This window comes from Phalacrocorax aristotelis, chromosome 4, assembly GCF_949628215.1.
Source record: "Phalacrocorax aristotelis chromosome 4, bGulAri2.1, whole genome shotgun sequence".
In the NCBI taxonomy this organism is placed as follows: domain Eukaryota; kingdom Metazoa; phylum Chordata; class Aves; order Suliformes; family Phalacrocoracidae; genus Phalacrocorax; species Phalacrocorax aristotelis.
In genome coordinates this window covers 736,437-756,024 of record NC_134279.1, presented here as the reverse complement: position 1 = coordinate 756,024, position 19,588 = coordinate 736,437, and the positions used below count along the sequence as shown (strand labels likewise).

General features: G+C 43.3%; 1 long non-coding RNA gene across 1 annotated transcript in view; it reads left to right on the top strand.

Moving 5' to 3' along the window:
* Positions 1-1,073: 1,073 nt before the first annotated feature.
* The window catches only part of LOC142055908 (uncharacterized), a 203,044-nt gene continuing 184,529 nt past the window's right edge, over positions 1,074-19,588 (top strand). Inside the window, exons 1-2 of the long non-coding RNA XR_012660123.1 lie at positions 1,074-1,277; positions 1,903-1,984. This is a non-coding gene — a long non-coding RNA (uncharacterized LOC142055908). The remainder of the gene's footprint in view (positions 1,278-1,902; positions 1,985-19,588) is intronic.

Here is a 19,588-nt window from a genome sequence, read left to right as displayed (position 1 = left end):
CTGTGCAAGTGCTCTTCTAGGTTTATGGTTTATTCCTGTCACTAGGCATGTCTTTGGGAGGGGTGGTTTGGATGTGGGGAGGAGATAACTCTGCTCATTGGCCCCCCACATGAGCTGGGTTCAGACTAGAGTAGTTTTCCGGTAATATTGTTGTAAATCTTATGTGGCAAGTCTTAAAATGAGTATCAGTAGCATGAGTTTCCCTGCTGATGCCAAAACTTTGCTCTGCCTTGCATGAAAGGGGAAAGACTGGAACACGACAGAATGGCTGTGCCTGTCTGCATTAAAGGCATGTGTATGGGGGAGAGAAATAAATAATGCTTTCTGACACCAAATAAACAAAGTAGGGTCTTGTATGTCTTCAGGCTGGGAGGTATGGACTCTGAATAAAGGAAGCTTCCCTGCAGTGGCACTGTTTGAGGAGGCATTCATATACAGGGTGTTTCTGCACATTATTCTTCAATAAGTGTCGTGGTTTCTCTGTATCTCACCTGGCCCTCTATTTTCACAAAATTTGAAGGCTATATAGCTTTTTGATCTTGTAAGCAGAGACTCCCTTGATTCCTAAAGCCTGTGTCAGGAAGCAGCAATGGAATTTTTGGCTTTTTTTTTAGTGTCCATTAAATATTTAAAATGAGAAAGTATTTCTCTTTCTTTGCTTAAGTGATTTCAGCCTACACCTGTCAATTTTTGCCCAGGTTGTATGCAAATAAAAAGAAGTTATTGGCTTTTGAATTGTTTCAATGATATGATACAGTGAATCGTATGGTATTTTTGCGTGCCCTTGGAGCTGGGATGGTAGCCTCAGTTTTTTGGTTTGTTGTTTCTTGCTGTGTTGTGTGTTTTTTTTGTATTGAGGATGATTGCTGTAGCAATACAGCTGCTCTTCGTGTTAGGCCTGTGCACTCCTTGAGTTCCATGCCAGTTTATTTAGGAGACAATCTAATTTTACTTTCTGCTTTCATGTCCTGACTTAAATGTCTCTGCAGAATTATTTGAAGAAGCAAGCTATTTAAATTCTTTCAAGCCCCAGAATGCCAGTGTTTTCAAATGTTCTGTTTTTGCTGTTCCAGGTGAGAAGGCTTATTGACTAAAACACCCTGAAAAATGTGATCTGGATGTGAGCTTGCAGCTGCAGATGTTACCACAGCTTAGAAGAGAGAAGTACTTGCGTCCAAGATACCGCAGCTACCCAACCAACCTAGAGCAGATGACCTGCTTGCTAGGACAGTGCATGTGAGAACATGCTCTCCAATTTTTCTGAGCTTCTGAAAAAGGTTAGATGTTGTTAAAATTTACCATAACAATGTGAGTGTCTTTGAAGGCTTCTGCCAGAGTTGACAGAAACTTGTGGCTTAACTTATCATCTGAAACGCAGCTGTAATCCTAGCTGGTGTTTCTGAGTTGTAGTTACATGTGCATCATGTGAATTGGGAACTGTAATGCTGGTTGAAAGGAAAATGCCTAGTGGTAGGGTAAGTAAAAGCTATTAATAATGCCAAGTAATACACAGAGGCAAGTAGCAGTGGGGTGAGGTTTTCTGAAGTAGAGGTGTGATGTTCCAGGTGGAAGAAAAGGATGAAGAGAGTTCTTTGGCCTAGTTGCAGGTGGGCCTGCTTTCTCTTTGTGGGTGTGGGGCAGCAGGGCTGGTTCAGGTGAAATCCTGGTCTCCTTGGATAATGACTTCCTTCAGCCTCACAGGGCTTGATTGCTGAGGAGGGAGGTGGCGGCAGAGATGTTCAGTCTTGTGGTGGTGAAGCACGTGCCAAGAGCTCCTCATGCTCAGTGAGGGAGCACCACAGAATTGTTAGTCAAATAGTTGCTGAAATGGCAGCTCGTTTCTGACTAGGGAAGTAAGTTCATAAATTCTGAGCCCTCTGAAGCTTGCTTTTTCTTTAACAGTTTGCCTCAGCTGGTGAGGAAAATGCTTTCCTTGGTGTTCAGAGATTGCGGCGAAGTGGGACACTCTTCCCTGGAGGTGTTGGTGAGTTGTTTTTAGAGCTAGGCCGACAGAACTGATAGCACCTCAGCTCAAGGTGCAAATGTGTCTACTTGCTGTTTGTTGCTTCTGTGGAGGGGAGATCATGCCTATGCTGTGCTCTCCTTCTCCTAAGCTTCCTGTGACCAGATTGGTGCCTCATCTTAAGAGCCACCAGGTATGACAGGTAATTCTGATTTCAGAGCTGAAGTGTAAGCAATGGCACAGGAGCTTGTCACTGGCGTGGTTAGCAGAGCTTTGCTGTGAATGTAGTTGTGCGCTTGGGTGCAGCGTGGGAGATGTTCATATGCTGAAGGTAGGATTGTGTTGCCCGCTGCTATGCCAATTACTGGATATTAATGGCAGGATAGCATGCATATGCCTAAACTGGGAAGCAGAAGGTTAATAGACGAACAGCACCAGAAGATCCCATTTATCAGTTTCTATTTATCTCTCCTTGGGAGGTGGCAGGTTTACAGTAAATACCTTCTGTCCTCCTAATTTCCTAATGATGGGGATAATGATGGAGAATGGTGAAGTCATTAACTGGGACAGCCTCTGTGCATCACTCTGTCAACCACATCTCTCCAAGACCTGCAATGAAAAGTGATGGGCCCCAGCTGTTCACCAGATTGTCTTCCCTTCCCCCCTCTCCATTCTCTACCCCATTTGCAGACCTAGCAATTTAAGAGTGGAAAAGGGGGGGGACACACCCACAAACCAAACGACAAAAGCCAGTCCTTTCCTCTTCAACTGCAGTGATAGCCCAGTCTACCCTGCGCTTTGTGTGTGTGTATGTACCGATCTGATCCCGCTTCAGTCCTCTTGATTAAGTGCAGTGGTACCCCTGGGCCTAGTGGTATCATTCAGGCAAGGTGTGCCCTGCTGGAGAGGGGAACCATTAACTGAAACGAGCAGAATGTGGAAGAATGTTGCACTTCTGAGGCAAAGGCGCTGGGTTTCCTTTGTGCTGTCCTCTGCTCTTGCCTTCTGCTGAGGAACTTGTTAAATGTGTGTATCTGAAACCGTGTGCTGGAGTCCTGATAGTTTTTGTTGGTTAAAAGATGGATGGGCAAACAGTTCTCTGTTGTGGCCAGAGAGCAGTAGCCAGGCTCTGTTCTAGATCCCACTACTTGAAGGTACAAGTTCTGCAAGACGAAGATATCTTTGTCGTATCAGATGTCCCTGAACCTTGAACCCAAGGTCAAATGACAATGTACCAAAGTAAATGATTGCTTTGAAAAGCTTTTTCTGCATGGCGTTTCTGTGTAGCTGACTCCAGAGTTTTTTTTGTTGATTCTGTTCTGCATTTGGACAATGGCTGTGACTTGATGATTGTTGGCATGGTTTACCATTTGTAACAACCATATATTTATTTAGTGAGTGTGTGAGACTTACTGCCAGCCCTGTTTAAAACTTGGATTTTATTTCTGTGAGAGGTGGAAAAAAAAAAACCCACCCCACCCCAGGGGATGCTGGAGGCTTTCATTACACTGGAAGGGGAAAACCTTAAGTATGCTGCAGTTCTCTGGTAAATGTGAGCCTGTGCACAAGTGCGTTCAAAGTTGTTTAGCCTGCCCTGTTTTCTAGTAATGTACAGGTTCTCCAGTGAGATGTCTTTTTTTTCTCTCTGATTGTTGTAATTCATGAGTTGAAGTGATAGCTTGACTGAAGCAAAGCTATAGGCAGTTGCCATGGCCTTGAGTGTAGTATACTATGGTGGAGCTGCCCAGACCTTCTGTGGGTCATGCCTTTCGCTCTTGACTGTCAGCTGTTGCCGTGTCTGAGAGTCAGGCCTTTGGCCTCGGCATCTTTTGAAAAGAGGGGCCTGCCTCAAGTGAGATTTTCCTATGCATCTGCCATGTGTCGGGCTCATAAAAGAACTCTTGAGCTGTGGGAGCTTTGTATTAGAAGGGTTCATTAACTTTCAAATGTTTCAATTGAGGAATTTCAGAGCTCTCAGCAATAGACCAAGGTGGCCAGCTCAGCCAAGAGCGTCCCCTGACAGTCAGGTACAGATGTGATTGCTAGTCAGAGTGCTGTAAGAAACCTAATAGTGTCCCAGAAAGTGTCATACTTGAGCTGGAGAGGCTTAAACCAGATAGCCCACAGAGACCATAAATAATTTTTATTAGGCTTTAAGAGGTGGGAGGATGGAGGAGCTGTTATGTTGTAGCACACCAGGAATTCAGCCTGCAAGGTTGTAGGGCGTGTGGGTCTCATCTTTATGTGGCTCATCATGTTCAGTTAGCTCTCCTGGAAAATGTGGCAGGAGGAAGGAAAACACAGTTGCGGTGAAAGGACGGACTCTGGTATTGGCTCAATTATGAGCAGGTGATTAACTGTGTTCTCAAGTGCTTCAGGCCAGGATACATCATGATGGTAGAAAGGGGCATTTTTCTGACTAATGTCTCTCTAAATGTGGTGTCTGAGCAGAGAGGATTAAAAATGAAAGGCAAAGGAACAGCTATCTTACTTCAGAGATGTGGTGTTAGACTGTTACAGCATTACATGACGTGGAGAGTAAATGTTCCCTAAAGATTTCCTTCTCTATTTCCTGCTCTTGGCCATACAGACTCACAAAGATTTTGGTTTTGCTCTAAACCAGTCTGGTAGCTGCATGTCAGGGTGTCTTCTCCTGAGGACTTAGCTTGGCTTAGCTGCTTCTGGTATCTCTTGGCTAGTAACTTTATTTCTTATCTTCAGCAATAAATTTTTAGGCCTGGGAAAGGAGTTTGATTTCATGTGTATTAAAGCAGGACGCTTGCCTTATCTCATTAGCCTTGGACTGTGCTCAAGGATTGATGTTTGACTGAAGTCTGTTCTCCAGCCTTGGTTTAGACATGGCTAAACCAAGGTGCCAGTTCACTGGGATTCCAGCCATCCTGGGACAAACTGCTGAGGCTCCTTGATGATTTTGCAAAGTTCTTCCTATGGTTGGGTTGCTTTTCAGTTAGCTGGCCTTGCCTAGGTTCTCCTGCAAACTAGCTAGCTAGCACTTATAAGGGAAGCGAAGCTTTGGATGTCAGCCCTGCTCATTTGCCTTGGCTCCCACAAGAGTTGCTCACTGCAAATGACAATATGCCTAGTTGTTCATGTCTTAACTTTCTCTGGTCTGGCTATTCAGTGTCCTGCAGTAAAAATACTGCGGTCCTGGGCCAGGCTCAACAGCATCAGCTGTTTCTATGGCTGGTCTCTCAGCTTTGACACCTCAAGCCTGACACAAATCAGGCTAAACAGAACATGCAATATAAAACATCTGTTGACTTTTAAATAAGGAAAATCATATTAGTCACTCTGTGAGCTATCTGTATGATAATTTCAGGAAAACACGAGGTGGCTTTTCTCGCACTGGAAGAAATAGCTGCTATAAATTCCTATGTACTTAAAGTAACTGTAGAAAAGACTTCAGAGCTGAGCATGGAGGGAAGTTTTACTTCCCTGAGGTTTGTTTGATGGAGAAGATAAAGGCAAAACAAACTGTCTACCAATGTGGAAATTTGGGTAGCGTAGTATCTACAGCACCAAATCTTGAGGAAGATGGATGCTGTTGCAGATAATGCTGGTCAAGTGAAAGAAATGTCACTGGAGCATTGTAATATCTATTCAAAATAATTTTTTCAATTATGTGTAACATACAGCAGTGGATGACTTTAAAAATTATCCTAGCTGACAGCACAAAGGCAGCTGAATGTTATAATCAAGCCCATTTTTAAAGGTGCAGGGTATACACAGTAACTGTCTGACCATAGATGGCCTAAAGAAAACAAAAGTGGCTGTTCACAGTGAGCGTTTGGGTCTTGTTTCGTCTTGCCTGACTACTTCTATTCTAGAACTGGCTATTGCACACAGTCACAGCTTCCAAAGTGAAGTGTAGCGGTGCATATCTGCAGAACATTACAGACAAATCTAATGCTTTACATAGATTTCAGTGGACTCTGGCTTCCAGAAGCTTTGTCAAAAAGGAAGCAATTAAATGTGTTTCCCTTGAGTAACTAGATTCTTCATGTCTCTGCTGTGTGAAGTATTCAAGGTGGGGTTCAGTAGGAGATATGTCCTCTAAGTGGTAATGCTTGCTGGATCTGCTCTGCTCAAGTACAGGAGATTTCATGGATGGCTGTGCAGAAATGGGAATTAAATGTAGGGGGCTTTTCTCGTCCCTGCTGCTGGCTCCAAAATGCAGGGCCACTGCACCTCTTAGAGATCTCAGTGCTTCCAGTTGCAGGAGTGGTCCAAGCGTAGAAATGAAGGGGCATGTAATGCCCTTCTAGGAGAAGTGAAGGTGTGGACCAAGCTTGTATATAGAGAGAAATATTCCAAATCCTAGAACTCTGTTCAGGTTTAGTTTTCTTAACACTCTTTTCCCCCTTCCAGAACAGTCTCGGTGTTCATCCTTTTCTGCCATTCCCTTGGCTAAGTAGTTTACTGAGAATCCGTGTCCAGGTTTTGGAACAGAGTGATGGTAAATGATTCAGTTGAGTTTAGGTGAATGGCAGGTTGGTGGCTGACCAGGCCAAATGGAAACCAGAGAAAATCTGGTCTGGTTTATCTAATTTCTATGTTGCTATGAACTGAACTATAAAAACCAAGTAAGCAACGTTGTATTACTGTGCCAAGAGTGTTACGGAGTTTGCAAAGCCATAGTGTTACTACTTCACAAGATGAAGACTTCTTGCCCAAAGCTTTTAACAATAGGGAGCTTGTAACTGTTGGTACTTTGTGAAGAGGGAAATCGGTGCTGCAGACAGACGATCAGCTGGGGCAGGAAGCTTTGTTGGTAGGAGCCAACAGTGCAAGGGACAGCGTGGTATAAAGCGCTCGCAAGGCTTGCTTGCTTCCTTGATTGTGTTACCTTGTGGACAACTTAGAGCTGTTGTTACACTTTGTGTACTTTCTGTGGATAAATAAGCACCTCCCTGCTGCTCCCTCCCACCCAACCCCAAGGAAACCACAAGCTGCAACAAACAGACCCTAAAATACTGCGATGAGGACACAGGCTGACATGAGAAGCATACCTGGAATTGCATCTTTAAGCGTGGCATTTGGCAGACAGTAGTGTGCAGTGTTCCCCAGTGCAGTCCTGAAGAAGAACTCTCTTCACTGGAGCATGGACACAGACCGAGCTCTGGTGCTAAATGTGAATAACAGATGTGACTGGGCTGTGCTTTAGCAGATACGTGGAAGTTAGTGCCAGACTTGAGCGGAGCCTTCCCATGTTCAGAGATACTGTTTGATCCAATCAATGTTGCTGTTACTTGGCAAAGTTCCTAGGGAATTACAGAATCCATTCAAAATACTGTAGAGGGTTTGAACTCGCGGTCTGCTATAAAGCATTCAGCTCCTTCTGGGAGAGCTAATGCTGCTGAGAAGTATTGCCTTTTATCCTGAAGTCAATAAAGGAAACTGAGAGCTTGTTTCTAAATGATATTATGTGGGTGGGTGGGACGAGTGTCCATTGTACATTTATTTCCAGGAGTGCTAGTTGGAGGGAATATTCCTCTGGCCAGTGCCCAATACTATTACTGTGAATATAGTAAGGTTGTGGCTGTTAGAAGAAGTGACTTGGTATCCAGTATGTACGGCTGACCATCTTGGTTCCAAAGGAGTGGCAAGAGCTGCATTTGCCATGGCGTTAGGATGCATAAACCAAGTTCCCAGAGCTATAGAGAATCCCAGGCATTTACTACTTCTCTCTTCCAGAAGAGTACTGTTGTGATTTGCCTTTGTATAAAGGAACCTCTCACTTCCTGTTTTCAGGAACCATGTGGTATGAGCCCTTCCCCTGCTGCCCTTAACATTGACTCCTAAAAATCCTTGAAATCAATTATATGGTGATAACCTCAGCTTTCACTGAGAGCTGTATTTTATTTGGTATTTTTACCATTGCTACGATATGTTCATTACTCTGTGCACATCTTTACTACTGTTAATAAAGAAAATCATGTAGTTCTAGCCTGCTACCATTTTTCTTCAGATCAGATGTGTGTGACAGATGTTGAAGCCAGAAGCTCTGGCCCCAATGCTCAGTAGACTGTACATACAGCTTTTTTTGGGGTAACTGCTGTAAAAGATTGGCAGCACCATAATGCAGAGTTAAGCCTGCCTATTCTGAGTTTTTTCTTACTCACATCATGTAGTGTGTGTTCACATAGGCCATCAGCTGCAGTTTTTTTGGCTGGCTACACAGGCTAAATGGAAGACCCACTGTGAATGTTTCTGTCACTTTTGCTGTTCTGGCCACTATGCTTAATCAAAGAGCTGGAAGGAAAGCTCTCATTAGAGAGGCTTTCTTTCTGTTGTACAAAAGCCTGCACTTGGCTAATAGAGGCTTTAGAGAGCTCTTGCTTCTGGTTAGGGTTGGTCTACTTGACCTGATCTAGGCCTGAGGCAGAATGAAGAGAGAGCAGAGCAGACTTACACTAAATGATGTCTGAGTAAATGCAGTGGCTAGAGATGAACAGAGCTTTGTTCTGTAAGGCTGCTGCTCTGAGTCTGAAGAGTTTCCCTCCTGTAGAGGTAAACTGCTGGTATGTTCAGTGACTGAAGACATGGTTGCAAACTTGAAGGTGAAAGTGGGAGTCTGTATGGAATGAATTGGTATTTTTCTGTCTGATGTTGTTACTGCCTGCATCTATAGCAGTAAGAGTCTAGGCCCTGTGGTATCAGGTGTTAGAAGACATAAGGGCGCAAGGCAAGCTGTGTCACTGAGCCTGCAGTCTGGATGGAGGAAGCAGGTAAAAGCTTGGGAAAAAGACCTAAGGGGAGGCAGAGGGGCATCCGTGGCAGAGCTAAGAACAGCTGTCCTGTTCAGCATGGGCCTTGGCCAGAGTGGTGTGGAAAAGCTAATGTTTACCTGAAAAGGGAGGATGGAAAACACCTCTTCTCTATGAGGTACCTATTAATCTGTAGTGTTTGAGGCTCTTCAACCTTTGGAGTACTGTAACCTAGTCAGTTCTGTAGACTCCCTATTTTAATTTTTTTTCTGGGTGTAATACACAGTCTGTGGGCCTGGAAGTTGCTACTTTGGAATGCATGAGCAAGTGAAGTTATTCCAAGTGATCTGTTGTGAATAAGATCACTACAGCTGATGATATGAATTGTTGGTGTCTTGGAAGAAGCTCTTTCATGGTACAGGAACTGGGTTTTCCTCTTGTGGTCCGTTAATTGAGTAAATGATGTCTTAACAGGGTTAATTCTATTTTGGGGGAGAGACAGTAGTCTTTATGACATGTCAAAGGTGGAAAACTTCAAGAGCAACCTTCATAACCTCTTCTCAGGCTGCTCTCCATGTAAGATGTGCTTGTCATGTATAAGGCGGTTACTTAATTTCAGTGAACCCTTTCATATGTTGGTTTTTTTTTGTGGTGTTAGATTTGCAGGAGGTATTCTCTTGCTCAATAAATAGCCCTGTTAAGAATGCAGATGCTGTAATGTGGTATTACATGTGCTAGGAAAAACAGCAATGCAAAATGGTGAGCTGACAGGCTTGCTTTGGGGGGTCGTGGCTTGTACATGGGTATGAACTGTGTGCGCTAGATGGTGAAGGTGTGGAAGGACAGGAATCTCAAGTTAATATGTTCACCTGATGCTTTTGAAAGCCAGTCTACATACCAAGTAAGTGTAAGAGCAGAGGTTTCAAGCTGTGTGGTTGTCTCCTGCAGCTTCTGAATAATTCTGCTGCCAAGGGTTAAGCTGTGCTGAAAGAGAATTGGAGTTAACAGCTGTTGGTAGTTGAAAAGCGTTGATCCTGGTGCCTGGGTGCCAAGGCGTGCTGGATGCTGAGCAGTCTCTAGAATTGGAAGCAGTGTCTTTGTGGTCATGTGGCAGGGTCCTCACTTCCTACAGAAAAGGAAATGCAGCAGCTATAAGGTGCCTAGAATTATTTAAGCAGCTACCTGGAGAAGGGACACAATACAGGTGATTTAGAGCAGGGAGAAGATGGAATCTAGTCCAAAAGGAAGTGGAGTGAAGCAGGAAAGGGGAGGGTCAATGGGGTGTTCATCAGATGTTTGCCAGATTGCTGTACAGCATTCCTAGTTGGTCAGGCTTTGTCAGACATGTCTCAGTAGGTCTGTCCTGTCAGGAGTTAGTGTGGAGATGAAGGGCCAGATGGGGAAAGGAAACAGAGAATATAAGGCAATGTACGTTATCTGTCTCAAGGGACATGTTAAATTTAAGTTTCTTTGTTAACAGTTTCATAATGTATTAGTGGCTGACCTTGCAGTGAGGATTTCTAAGTACCTTCCCCCTCTCTTTTGCTTTTTGCTTTTTATCTTCTTGCAGAGCAATAATGATGCTGGACTCGAGAGCTCCTGTAGAAATTGAATTTCTAAAAGACAGCATTGCTCTGTGAAGGGAGGTGGAGGTAGTTATGGGGATAGGAATGGGAAGGAGGTTTGGCGGGAATGGTGTCAGGACTGATCAGAGCAGGATGGGAGGAAGGGATGTACTTCTGAATAAGGATAAGCTTGTCGTTTCAGTAGGCACCATACAGCGTCAGAGTGCTTGGAACCCATAGTGCTGGGAGCTGTGTATGCTAAGAATTGGCCTCCGCTCAGAGATGCGGATGTTGCGCAGGAGATAAAGAACTAACAGCTATTCCTGCTACAGTCAAGGCGGGTGGCAGGGTCCCTTGGATTGGGGGGGCTTTTCCTGCTTTGCAGCAGGAATGGGACTGAAACTCAGGTTTTCCTATGCTCTATATGGAGCTATAAATGCAGCAATGGAAGGAGTAGTTCTCTCCGGTTTGTTTTGATCATGTTGTGTTTACTTTGGCTTAGATTCGTGTCTACCACTGGTGTTCCATGTGGGATGCTCCCAGTTGAGGGACTTGAGGCTTTGCAGAAGAGGTTAACAGAAGAGTGTTAGAAAGTAAAATAAATAGTTACCTGTAGGCCACGAATTATTGATTATTATTGTTAAGGGGGGAACTTACTTCGAGCTCCTCTAAGGCAAAGCTGAATCCTCAATAGACTAAGCGCGATTTGGTGTCCTTTGTGAGCCCAGGACCGGAGACCTTCTCAGAAAGAATGCCAGTGTGGCCTTTAGTCATACCATGTATCTTGAGCACCATGAGGATGGCAGAAGCATAGGCAAGGAGCTCGGGATTACTGTGAGAAGGTGCAGTTGGGGACAGTGCAGGCTAGTTGCCTTCCTAATGTTTTGTCACAATCTTGCCTGCTGTGGGGGGTTCCAGATGTATGACAGAACTGTTCGTAAGAAGGAGGGCATGTCTGTCATATGTCTGCTGTCTGTCTTCGAGGTATTGAGGGGACAGGGACCTGGGTTTTGGTGGCAGACTATCCTTAGATGAGCTGTCTGCATTGATATATTCAGATGCCTATATGTGCTAGAGATGGAAGGTGTGGCTGAGCAGCGAGAGGCAGCTGTTGAGGTCTCTGGGGAGCAAAGCACAGGTTTGCAGGTAAGTTCGGCTGAGTGAGTGATGGCTTGTCAGACCTGAGGGGAGTCTGGATGAGTGCCTGGAATGGAAACCCAGTGGGAGTTGTTAAACACAGAAGAGCCATCCTGTGCTCCAGAAGCCCCAGAGCTGCAAGTTGTTATGGACCTGGAGCGTGTTCTCAGCGAATGTCCCCGTGTGCCGGCTTTATTCTTGCACCCTTTGCAAGGTGTCTGCTTCTGGCCTCTGTCACAGCATGCTGGGCTAGGTGCTTCTTCGGTGTGAGCCACAGCAGATGTTCAGAAATAAACTACTGCAGAAATCTTCTAAGACAGAGAGCTCTGAATGCTTACAAAATACTTTTGTGCTTTTTAGTGTCTTAGGTAAATTTTACTGACTGAAAGGTTGTTGAAAGAAAGCAGAGAAAGCTATGGTCTGTGGGGGTTGTGGAGAAGGGGGCTAGATGAGTTTATTCCCCTGATAGGTAAAGGATCCTGGGGGGGTGGTGGTGGTAAATTGGGGTAGCCTATGTGAGACAGAGTGGGATATTTGAGTTAGTGGATGACTCCTTGAGTATGCAGAAGTTCCTAAAGGTATCGGAGCTAATAACAAATGAGATGTCATGTTCTGAATGCCTGAATGACTCTGGCAGGCTTGATTGAAGGCTTTGTTATCTTCTGGTTCTGTCCCCAGCTTTGCAGTGATCTGACATCACTCACCTTTCTGCTGAAAGAGGTATGTGAATGGCTTGTTCCCTGAGATACTGAAGTATTGCTTCTTAACGGCTTTATTGTGAGTCTCGTGCCAGTCTGCCAAGTCTTTCTTACCCTGTCTCTAGCCTTGCTGAAGATTGGGTCCTGCTATACTCAGCTTGACAGAGGTGTATTTTTGCAAAAGAGACGAAGGTGTGGGTGACCTTCAAGTCAGTAGAACACTGCTGGTGCTCGGCATCTAGTACTTGCTGAAGAAACAGTTGTGGTATGTAGACTATCCCATTAATTATAGTCAGTGTTGAATAGAAATAAGCATTAAATTACAGCAAGGGATATACCTTCAAAAGCAGTGTGCAGCACAAGCACGCTGTTCAGGCCTCCTGTGGCAGGGAGAAGGGCCACAGAGGGCACGGTGGCCATTCAGGGGAGGTAAAATTCAAGGGGGCTTTTCATTGCAGAATTGATCTATCATAAAGCTTCTCCTGAAGTGGTGAAATGTCAGTGCGTTGTTAATGACAGCCTGTGGCTTTGTGGCGCTGACTGCTAAGTGCTAACAGCAGGAATATAGAGGTGGCAGAGAGCTCTGTGGTCAGTAGAGAAAGGGGAGTTGACTCTGGTGTAAAACAAGAATGTTGCTGTTTTACTGTCAATCCCTATTTTCATTTCTTAGTGCGGAAATGACAAAGCGAAACTAGCAGTCTGTATTTATTTTTGTATGAGCTGCTTTTTCTTTTTTCCAGAAGAGGCTATCTGTAGCCCCACTAACTACAGAGCGGTAGCTGTGGACAGGTATGTCCACAGAGCCCTGTTCTGTAATGTGTAATAAAGTTCTTGCTTGGAATATATGGCTGTGGCTTTGCATTCTTCTGTTTGCCTGAATGCTTATTTGTCTGGTCTGATAGACCCTTGAAATCTCTGGGGAGAAGGCTGCATTAATCATTGACTGTGGGGGAAGATGAAAAGGCAAACGAATAGTCCTGGGTTCATCTCTAGATGCAGCTGCCATTGTTGGTTTTCATGGTTTTTTTCTAATGTCTGTGCAAGACTGTTTTATACCTGGGATAGGACTTAAGCTATCTTTTGTCTGTGAAACCTAGTGTGCACCCAGCCCCCACAGCGCTGTCAAAAGATCAAAACACTATGTGACCATTTTGTGTGGTGAAGTCAAGAGAAAGGAAAATAGTGTCTTAAATGACAGGCCTTAAATCTAATAAGGAGGAGGCATTCATCATGGATGTGGAGTCATATTTTCTGTCATCTGAGACTCTGAAAAGGTGCTCATGGTAAAGCTTATTTAAAAGGTGTTTAGTCTTCCTAGGGACATCTGGGATTTCTTTTGCAGCTGAAGATGTCTCTGTTAGAAAGGTATACTGGGGTTTAAGACATTGTTCTGAGCCATCAGCTACTGCTAAAACTTCTTTGGCATTTGAGTGAGTGCGTACTTATGTAAATAATGACACATACTGAAAATGAGGATGTCTATTACATTATGGAAAGCTTAAAGAGGAAACTGACCGAGATTGTAGGGAGGTAATGAAGTGTGGAAAACACCTAATGAAGTAGCAAAAAACTGATTGCCTGAATGTCATCATTTGTGCTGAGGTGTGTTATCCTTCAGATGTTTTTTAATTTCTGTTTACTGGATGGTGGTTACTATAGTGTGTATGGAAGGAGATGATCTCATAGTCCAAGATAGAAAAGAGAATTTTCAGTATGATAAATACTCAATACGGAAAAATACCTCAGAAGCTCTGCTATTTCCCAGAGGCCCAAAAGGGTAGGGTAGGAGTTAAGATGCTGATGCAAGTCAACATCTGAAGTTATTTTTCTGTAGGCAAATATTCAACCCTTCTATATCAGAAAGTTACTTAGGTGAGGGTCAAAACTAGGAGCTGTATCTGAATATGCCCAAGCCCCAGTGCATGTTAGTTTCTGTGCATCTCTCGGGGAGATGTGGCTTCGCATTGGCCAGAAGGTTTTGACCTGGCCTGTCCTTAGACTTCACATGGGCTCTTTGGTGAGTTAAAGCAACCAGATCGGAGTAGAGTCTGCTGCTGGTTGTGAGTTTCCAACTCGGTACATTTGCCTTTATAGCTCTACGCAGCTAATTTTGCGATCACCCCATTATGCCTCATCATAAATTAAACTACCGCTGAGGTTAAAGGGCAGGAGGTCATGTGTAAATAAACATACCTCAAATTCCTGTTGCATATTGGACCTTTGAGATCACCTTTAACGAGCACAGCCCAAACAGTGGTTTAGCTTGTTGCATGCCACTGGGAAATTAAATGTGTCTTCCAAGTCCTTGTCACTTAAAATTTCCAGTGACATTTACTGCATTAGACAAAATGTAGGAAAAAGAGGTTCCAATTAAACAGAACATCAAACACTGTAGATGGTGCAGTTTATTTTGGAGGCATGATATTCAGAAAGGTCAGTCTTTCAGTCAGCTAACCTCAGCCGTTCCTAGTGCTCGCTGTGGCTAATGAGCACTTAGCTCACTTAGATAATGGGTGCTTTACGCAGAGAAAATCCAGACACGGTTGTGTAGTTAATGTATGCGTGTGGTGAAATGAGCTTTGCCCTAGAGATGTGCACTAGGGAAGTGGTGTATGAAAAGTCTGTAATATGTTGGAAAGCCAGAACTGCTGCTCTCCCCTAGGAACTGAACGGTAAAAAGGCTTGCACAATCTAGCGGGGGGAAAAAATGCAGAAGAGGCTGGATCCTTTGACTTCTTTGAGAGGAGTGGTGATCACGACTGAGTGAACTAGTAGTCTGAGGTTGAAGAAATCTAGGCATCTCACTGTAGTTTATCTAGGTGTCACAGAGCAGTACTTATACTTCTTGACAGTTCTATTTTATGTCAGGTAAAATCAGTGTATCAGGATTTAGTCTGCAATTTGTGTGCTTAAGTAGTAATTCTGCAAGGTGTTATTTGTGCTTATTTCACTCTTCCATGTGGTGGCTTTCATAGAGATTGCAAAACAGGGGTCAGAGTTTGCCACTGTAAAAATCCGTGTAAATTCAACTGGGAATAGAACTTTTAAAATATGAGATACAAAGAGTTATATAGGCTCTGATACTGGAACATCAGTGCTTGTCCTCCCTGGTTTGGAATGTGAGATGTAGTGATGTAAAACATAGACATTTGTAACATGATGAAATAATCTAGACAGTAGGTGATGCTCAAAATAGCTTACTACTTTTTATATATGTTTAAAAAAAAGGTGTTTTTAATACAATAGTGTAATACTGTGTAAGGCTCTATGAGCAGCTAAGTGCAAGAAAGATGTTTGATTTAAAAAAAAATAACACTGAGGTTTGGATGTGCTAGTGGGAATTTCACTTCTGAAAATAAGCTCAACTGAAAAAAGGGATGAAGCCAATGTTGAAGAGCCAGGATGTTATTCAGAGTGTTATGTCCTGCACCCTCCCAAGGCAAAAATTCTTCGTATCTTAGTGGTTCTGCTTAGACTTGTTAAACACACAGAGCCTTGTGTAGCAGGATGGTTGTTTTAAACTGTAACATGGAGTAGTTCCTGACAGAAATAAAGTAGAAACCTACTGCTACATCCCACACTATATGCTATATGCTATTTAGCATATATAACTGTATGCTAAATGTTGACAACAGGCTGGAGGGAAGGTGGCGAAGTCACCTGATAAACTGATATTCTTCAGTTGCTTTAAATGTTGGTATTAAGCAGTTCCACATAACTTAGGTTGCCAAACGTAATGGCAGCTGCTGGTCCTTTAAGTGGGTTTGTTTCAGCGTTTATACTGGATTATAGTTATACTATACTATGTGAACATAGGCATTTAGGCAGAGCTTCGGTAAACGATGGTGGTTTTATACCAAATTCACCCTCGGGGAAACTGCTAATATTAAAGTGGTCAATGACATTCTGTTTCTGCTTAAAGCTTTGTTTTTCTGCATCCTTGAAAAATAGATTTCTTCTTTGTGTGCCAACAAAACCCTGTTTATCTTGTTCTGGAAAAGTTTTGAAATATACTCTACCGCGGTTCATTCTGCTGTTTTATGTAAAGGGTAACAGGGCAATGACGGCTGGCAAATGACAACCCTTTGAGATGTTATCTTTGCAGATGTAATCCAGTCTGCGTATTTGAACGCCTGCGTTCTGGGACGAGTACTTGGGAGTGCTCATTTGAATGCAAATGAAAAATAATTTGGTATGCTGCTTGGATCTTTCTAAACTTTACTTTTATAAGATGTAAAGATGAACACATTCTGTGCTAACTATTGTTGCTTCTCAATACTCAATATTTGTTTTCCTTCTTTGGGCTTAGCTCCCTGTATCAAGAGTTTCAGAGGAGTGTCCAGCACTTGTAAGTCAAGTACTTGTGATGTACTGTGCTGCAAGCTAGGCATTGTCTGATCAGCAGGATCTTACCTTGTCTGTTTTCCATTGGGCTCTGTTGGATTCAATGGAAGGGTGGGTGTGTGGGAGAGGGGAAGGAAAGGTGAGCACAAGAGGATTGAGAGAAAGCGTGGTCTATTTTACGTTGGTGGGAGCTGGATCACACGCAGAGCAAGAATAAGAGAGTTGTCTTCAGTCTATGGGAGGAAATAAGAACACTAACTTGGAGTGGTGGACCCTAATATTATCAGGCTTTTAGCTAGAACAGGCTTCCTGGGTCATGGTGAGACAGAAATAATTTAATGAATTAAATGGAGCTCTCTTCATGCTGAAGTCATAGCAACAAAATGACCTCACGCTGCAATTTTACTTCCCCCCTGCCCCCAGCCTTGTAGTTGTTGCTTGAATTTCCTACAATATGTTATTCTTCTTGTTTGGAATTGTGGGGAGGAGGGAGAGAGGGGAAACCAACCTGTGTAAAAATTAGCTTTGATTTATTCCATCTGTGGACTCTTAATTTTGTCATGAAAACAGAGAAGCCTGGCAGGAAGCTAGCTTTTGACTGGCTTCATGTATCCTCTTGTCTGGAGCTGGTTAAGGAAGTGTGGCATTTAGAATGAAAGCAAAAGCTTCATTTCTGGAACTCTGAGTGTTTGCCCAATTCTTTGACCATCTGTTTTTGTTGACAACCACCTCTTTGTGTTGTGCCAAAGTTTTTTTGGCTTTTATAATCTGTATATGCATGTGTGTATGTGAGTACGTGGTGGTGTGGTTGTGTGTGTCTGCATGTAGATCGTTAGGGCGCTACTTACTGGGTAAGATTGTGGTAAGTTGAATGTGTAAAAGTAGTTGTCTTGTGAGGACTGTATTACCAGGAGAAATACATTGACTAATCCTGGCTTCTCTAAGAGACACTCAAGTCTTATCCATGTTGTTATCCTGACTAAAAGGTGCCAACTTGTGGTAGCATTCCTTAAGTGGTTTCTGCCGTGTTGCAACTGTTTTGAGCGTGCAAGTACCTACCTCAAAAATTGCTGCTGGGATTAATGGTGCTGATGGAGAGCCCCACACCTGACTAACCATGAAGAGCAGATGGTTCTCTACTTCCTGGTGCTACAGCAGGGGCCTGTTTGGTGGTGGCATCATGGGGGTGCTCTGTCATGTTAGCCTCTCTTTGGCTTCACTTGTCTTCTGTTATTGATGTCAGTTAGAGGGTAATTATGCATTGCATGTATCCTTCATATGCTAATTATAGCTACTATTGGTAGCTATTGGAGATGCATCAGAGCAGACGATGCTCAGAAGTTCATCATGGAATCGCAAATATATTTTGAAGTTCAACCTCAAAATCTTGCGTGACACCCTTGTGCTTCTTGAATGTGTTTGTGTTTCTAAACCTGCTTTCTCTCTACATTGTAATAAAACATATATTTCTGTTATATTCTGAAAGCCTTAGTGAGAAACAGAGACCACCTTCTGTGCTGCTTTCCACACTTAGTTTTTTCCAGCAGTGACTTCCAAACTCTTGCCTCGCATAAGAGTAGGCCAGAGTAACGTATATAGCCCATGACAGCAGCAAAACGAGGCTAACAGATATCCTACCGAGGATGCAGTATGACAGCTTCATCCATCCAGCTGAATTTGCATTGTGAGTATGAAATAGCTGCGTGTCATGGGCCACTGCCATTGCACACAGTCATTTATTTAATAACTCAGTGCACAGACATTAAAGGGGAGCCATGCAACACATCATTTTGTTGAAGACAAATAAGAAATTAAGAGGTGGCAGCGTTTAGAAAAGTCTGGTTTGTACTATTCCATCACAGTAACTTTTTAGTGTTCAGCCAGGCACTGCCTCAGGTGTAAAATGGATAAGAGAGTTTATGAACAATGGCAAAGGCACGGAGTGCAGTGTGTCACAGGCTGCTTTCTGATGTTGTTTCCCTTGGTGTGGACTATGAAGGTGGCCTTCTCAGATCTTCTTATTCCCTCGTAGCATAAAGTACGAGAGTTAGGTTTGCAACCTGGACTAGATGGTTTATGGCATGTGAACCAGGTAGGTTAAACCTGCTTAAAATCTTGACCATTAGTTACTTTTCTCTGGGGCATGGTTAATATACACAGAATTGAGTGCCTTTATATTTGGTAGTCAAGATCTTCCAGAAATGCCAAGTACTGCAATTCCATCATGAGGAGAACTGATTTTAAGTGATGTGGAATGTCCTTAGATGAAGCTGCTTAATATTTACCCAGAGAAGAAAAATGGAGAAACTGAAGCACCTGAAATAGGTAGGCACTTCTGAAAATCTGTCCATAAGCATGAAAGAATGTTTGTCACTTCAGACTTAGTATCAGCAATTGCCTTCAACCCATGTGTCAGTTAGGTGTCTAAGGTTGATGAGGCTTCTTAACATGCACAGCTGTCTCTAGTGAGTGCTAGTGCAGCTGGGAATGGGCAGCTCTGCTATTTCAAAACTAAGATTGGAGTTATAAGAAGGCTGGGACTGAGGTTAGGTGGGGACAGTATGTAATGCTGAGAAAAAGGAACAGTGGAATTTCTGATGCCTAAACAGAGCTTTTAGCTATGAAATATAAGGCAGGCTTCTAAATAATAGAGTCTAGATGTAAAACTCCTAAATCTTTTGCAGCCACTTACAATAGAAGTTTTTCACTGCAATGGGAGTAAAAGATCCTTAATTTTCCTCATCCACGGGAGCCTGAGTTTAACAGTGTTTAAAAAAAAAAACCAAAACAAACAAAAACCAACAACAATCCCCCACATTTTGTGTTGTCTGCTCAAAGAGTAAATCATCAGACTAACTGGAAAGGACCGCTAAGAGTTGTCGTTCACCCTTAGCGTCAGTGGTGCTAAAGCTTTTGGAGTGCTTTCCTCACAGCCAGGCCAGTTCTAAACCTTCAGTTCTTATTTGCAGAGCTCAATTGTGTGCATGAAACATCTCCTGTGTTGCTTTGCTTAATAGCAGTTAAGAATAAATGGGCCTGTTAACTGAAGCATTCAAAGAATTTCTGTTCTTAAAGGCTTGTAGAAAGATATTTGAAAAAGAAAAATATGAAGGGCAGAAGAGTAGAAAAAAGGCTCAAAACCAAGGGATGACT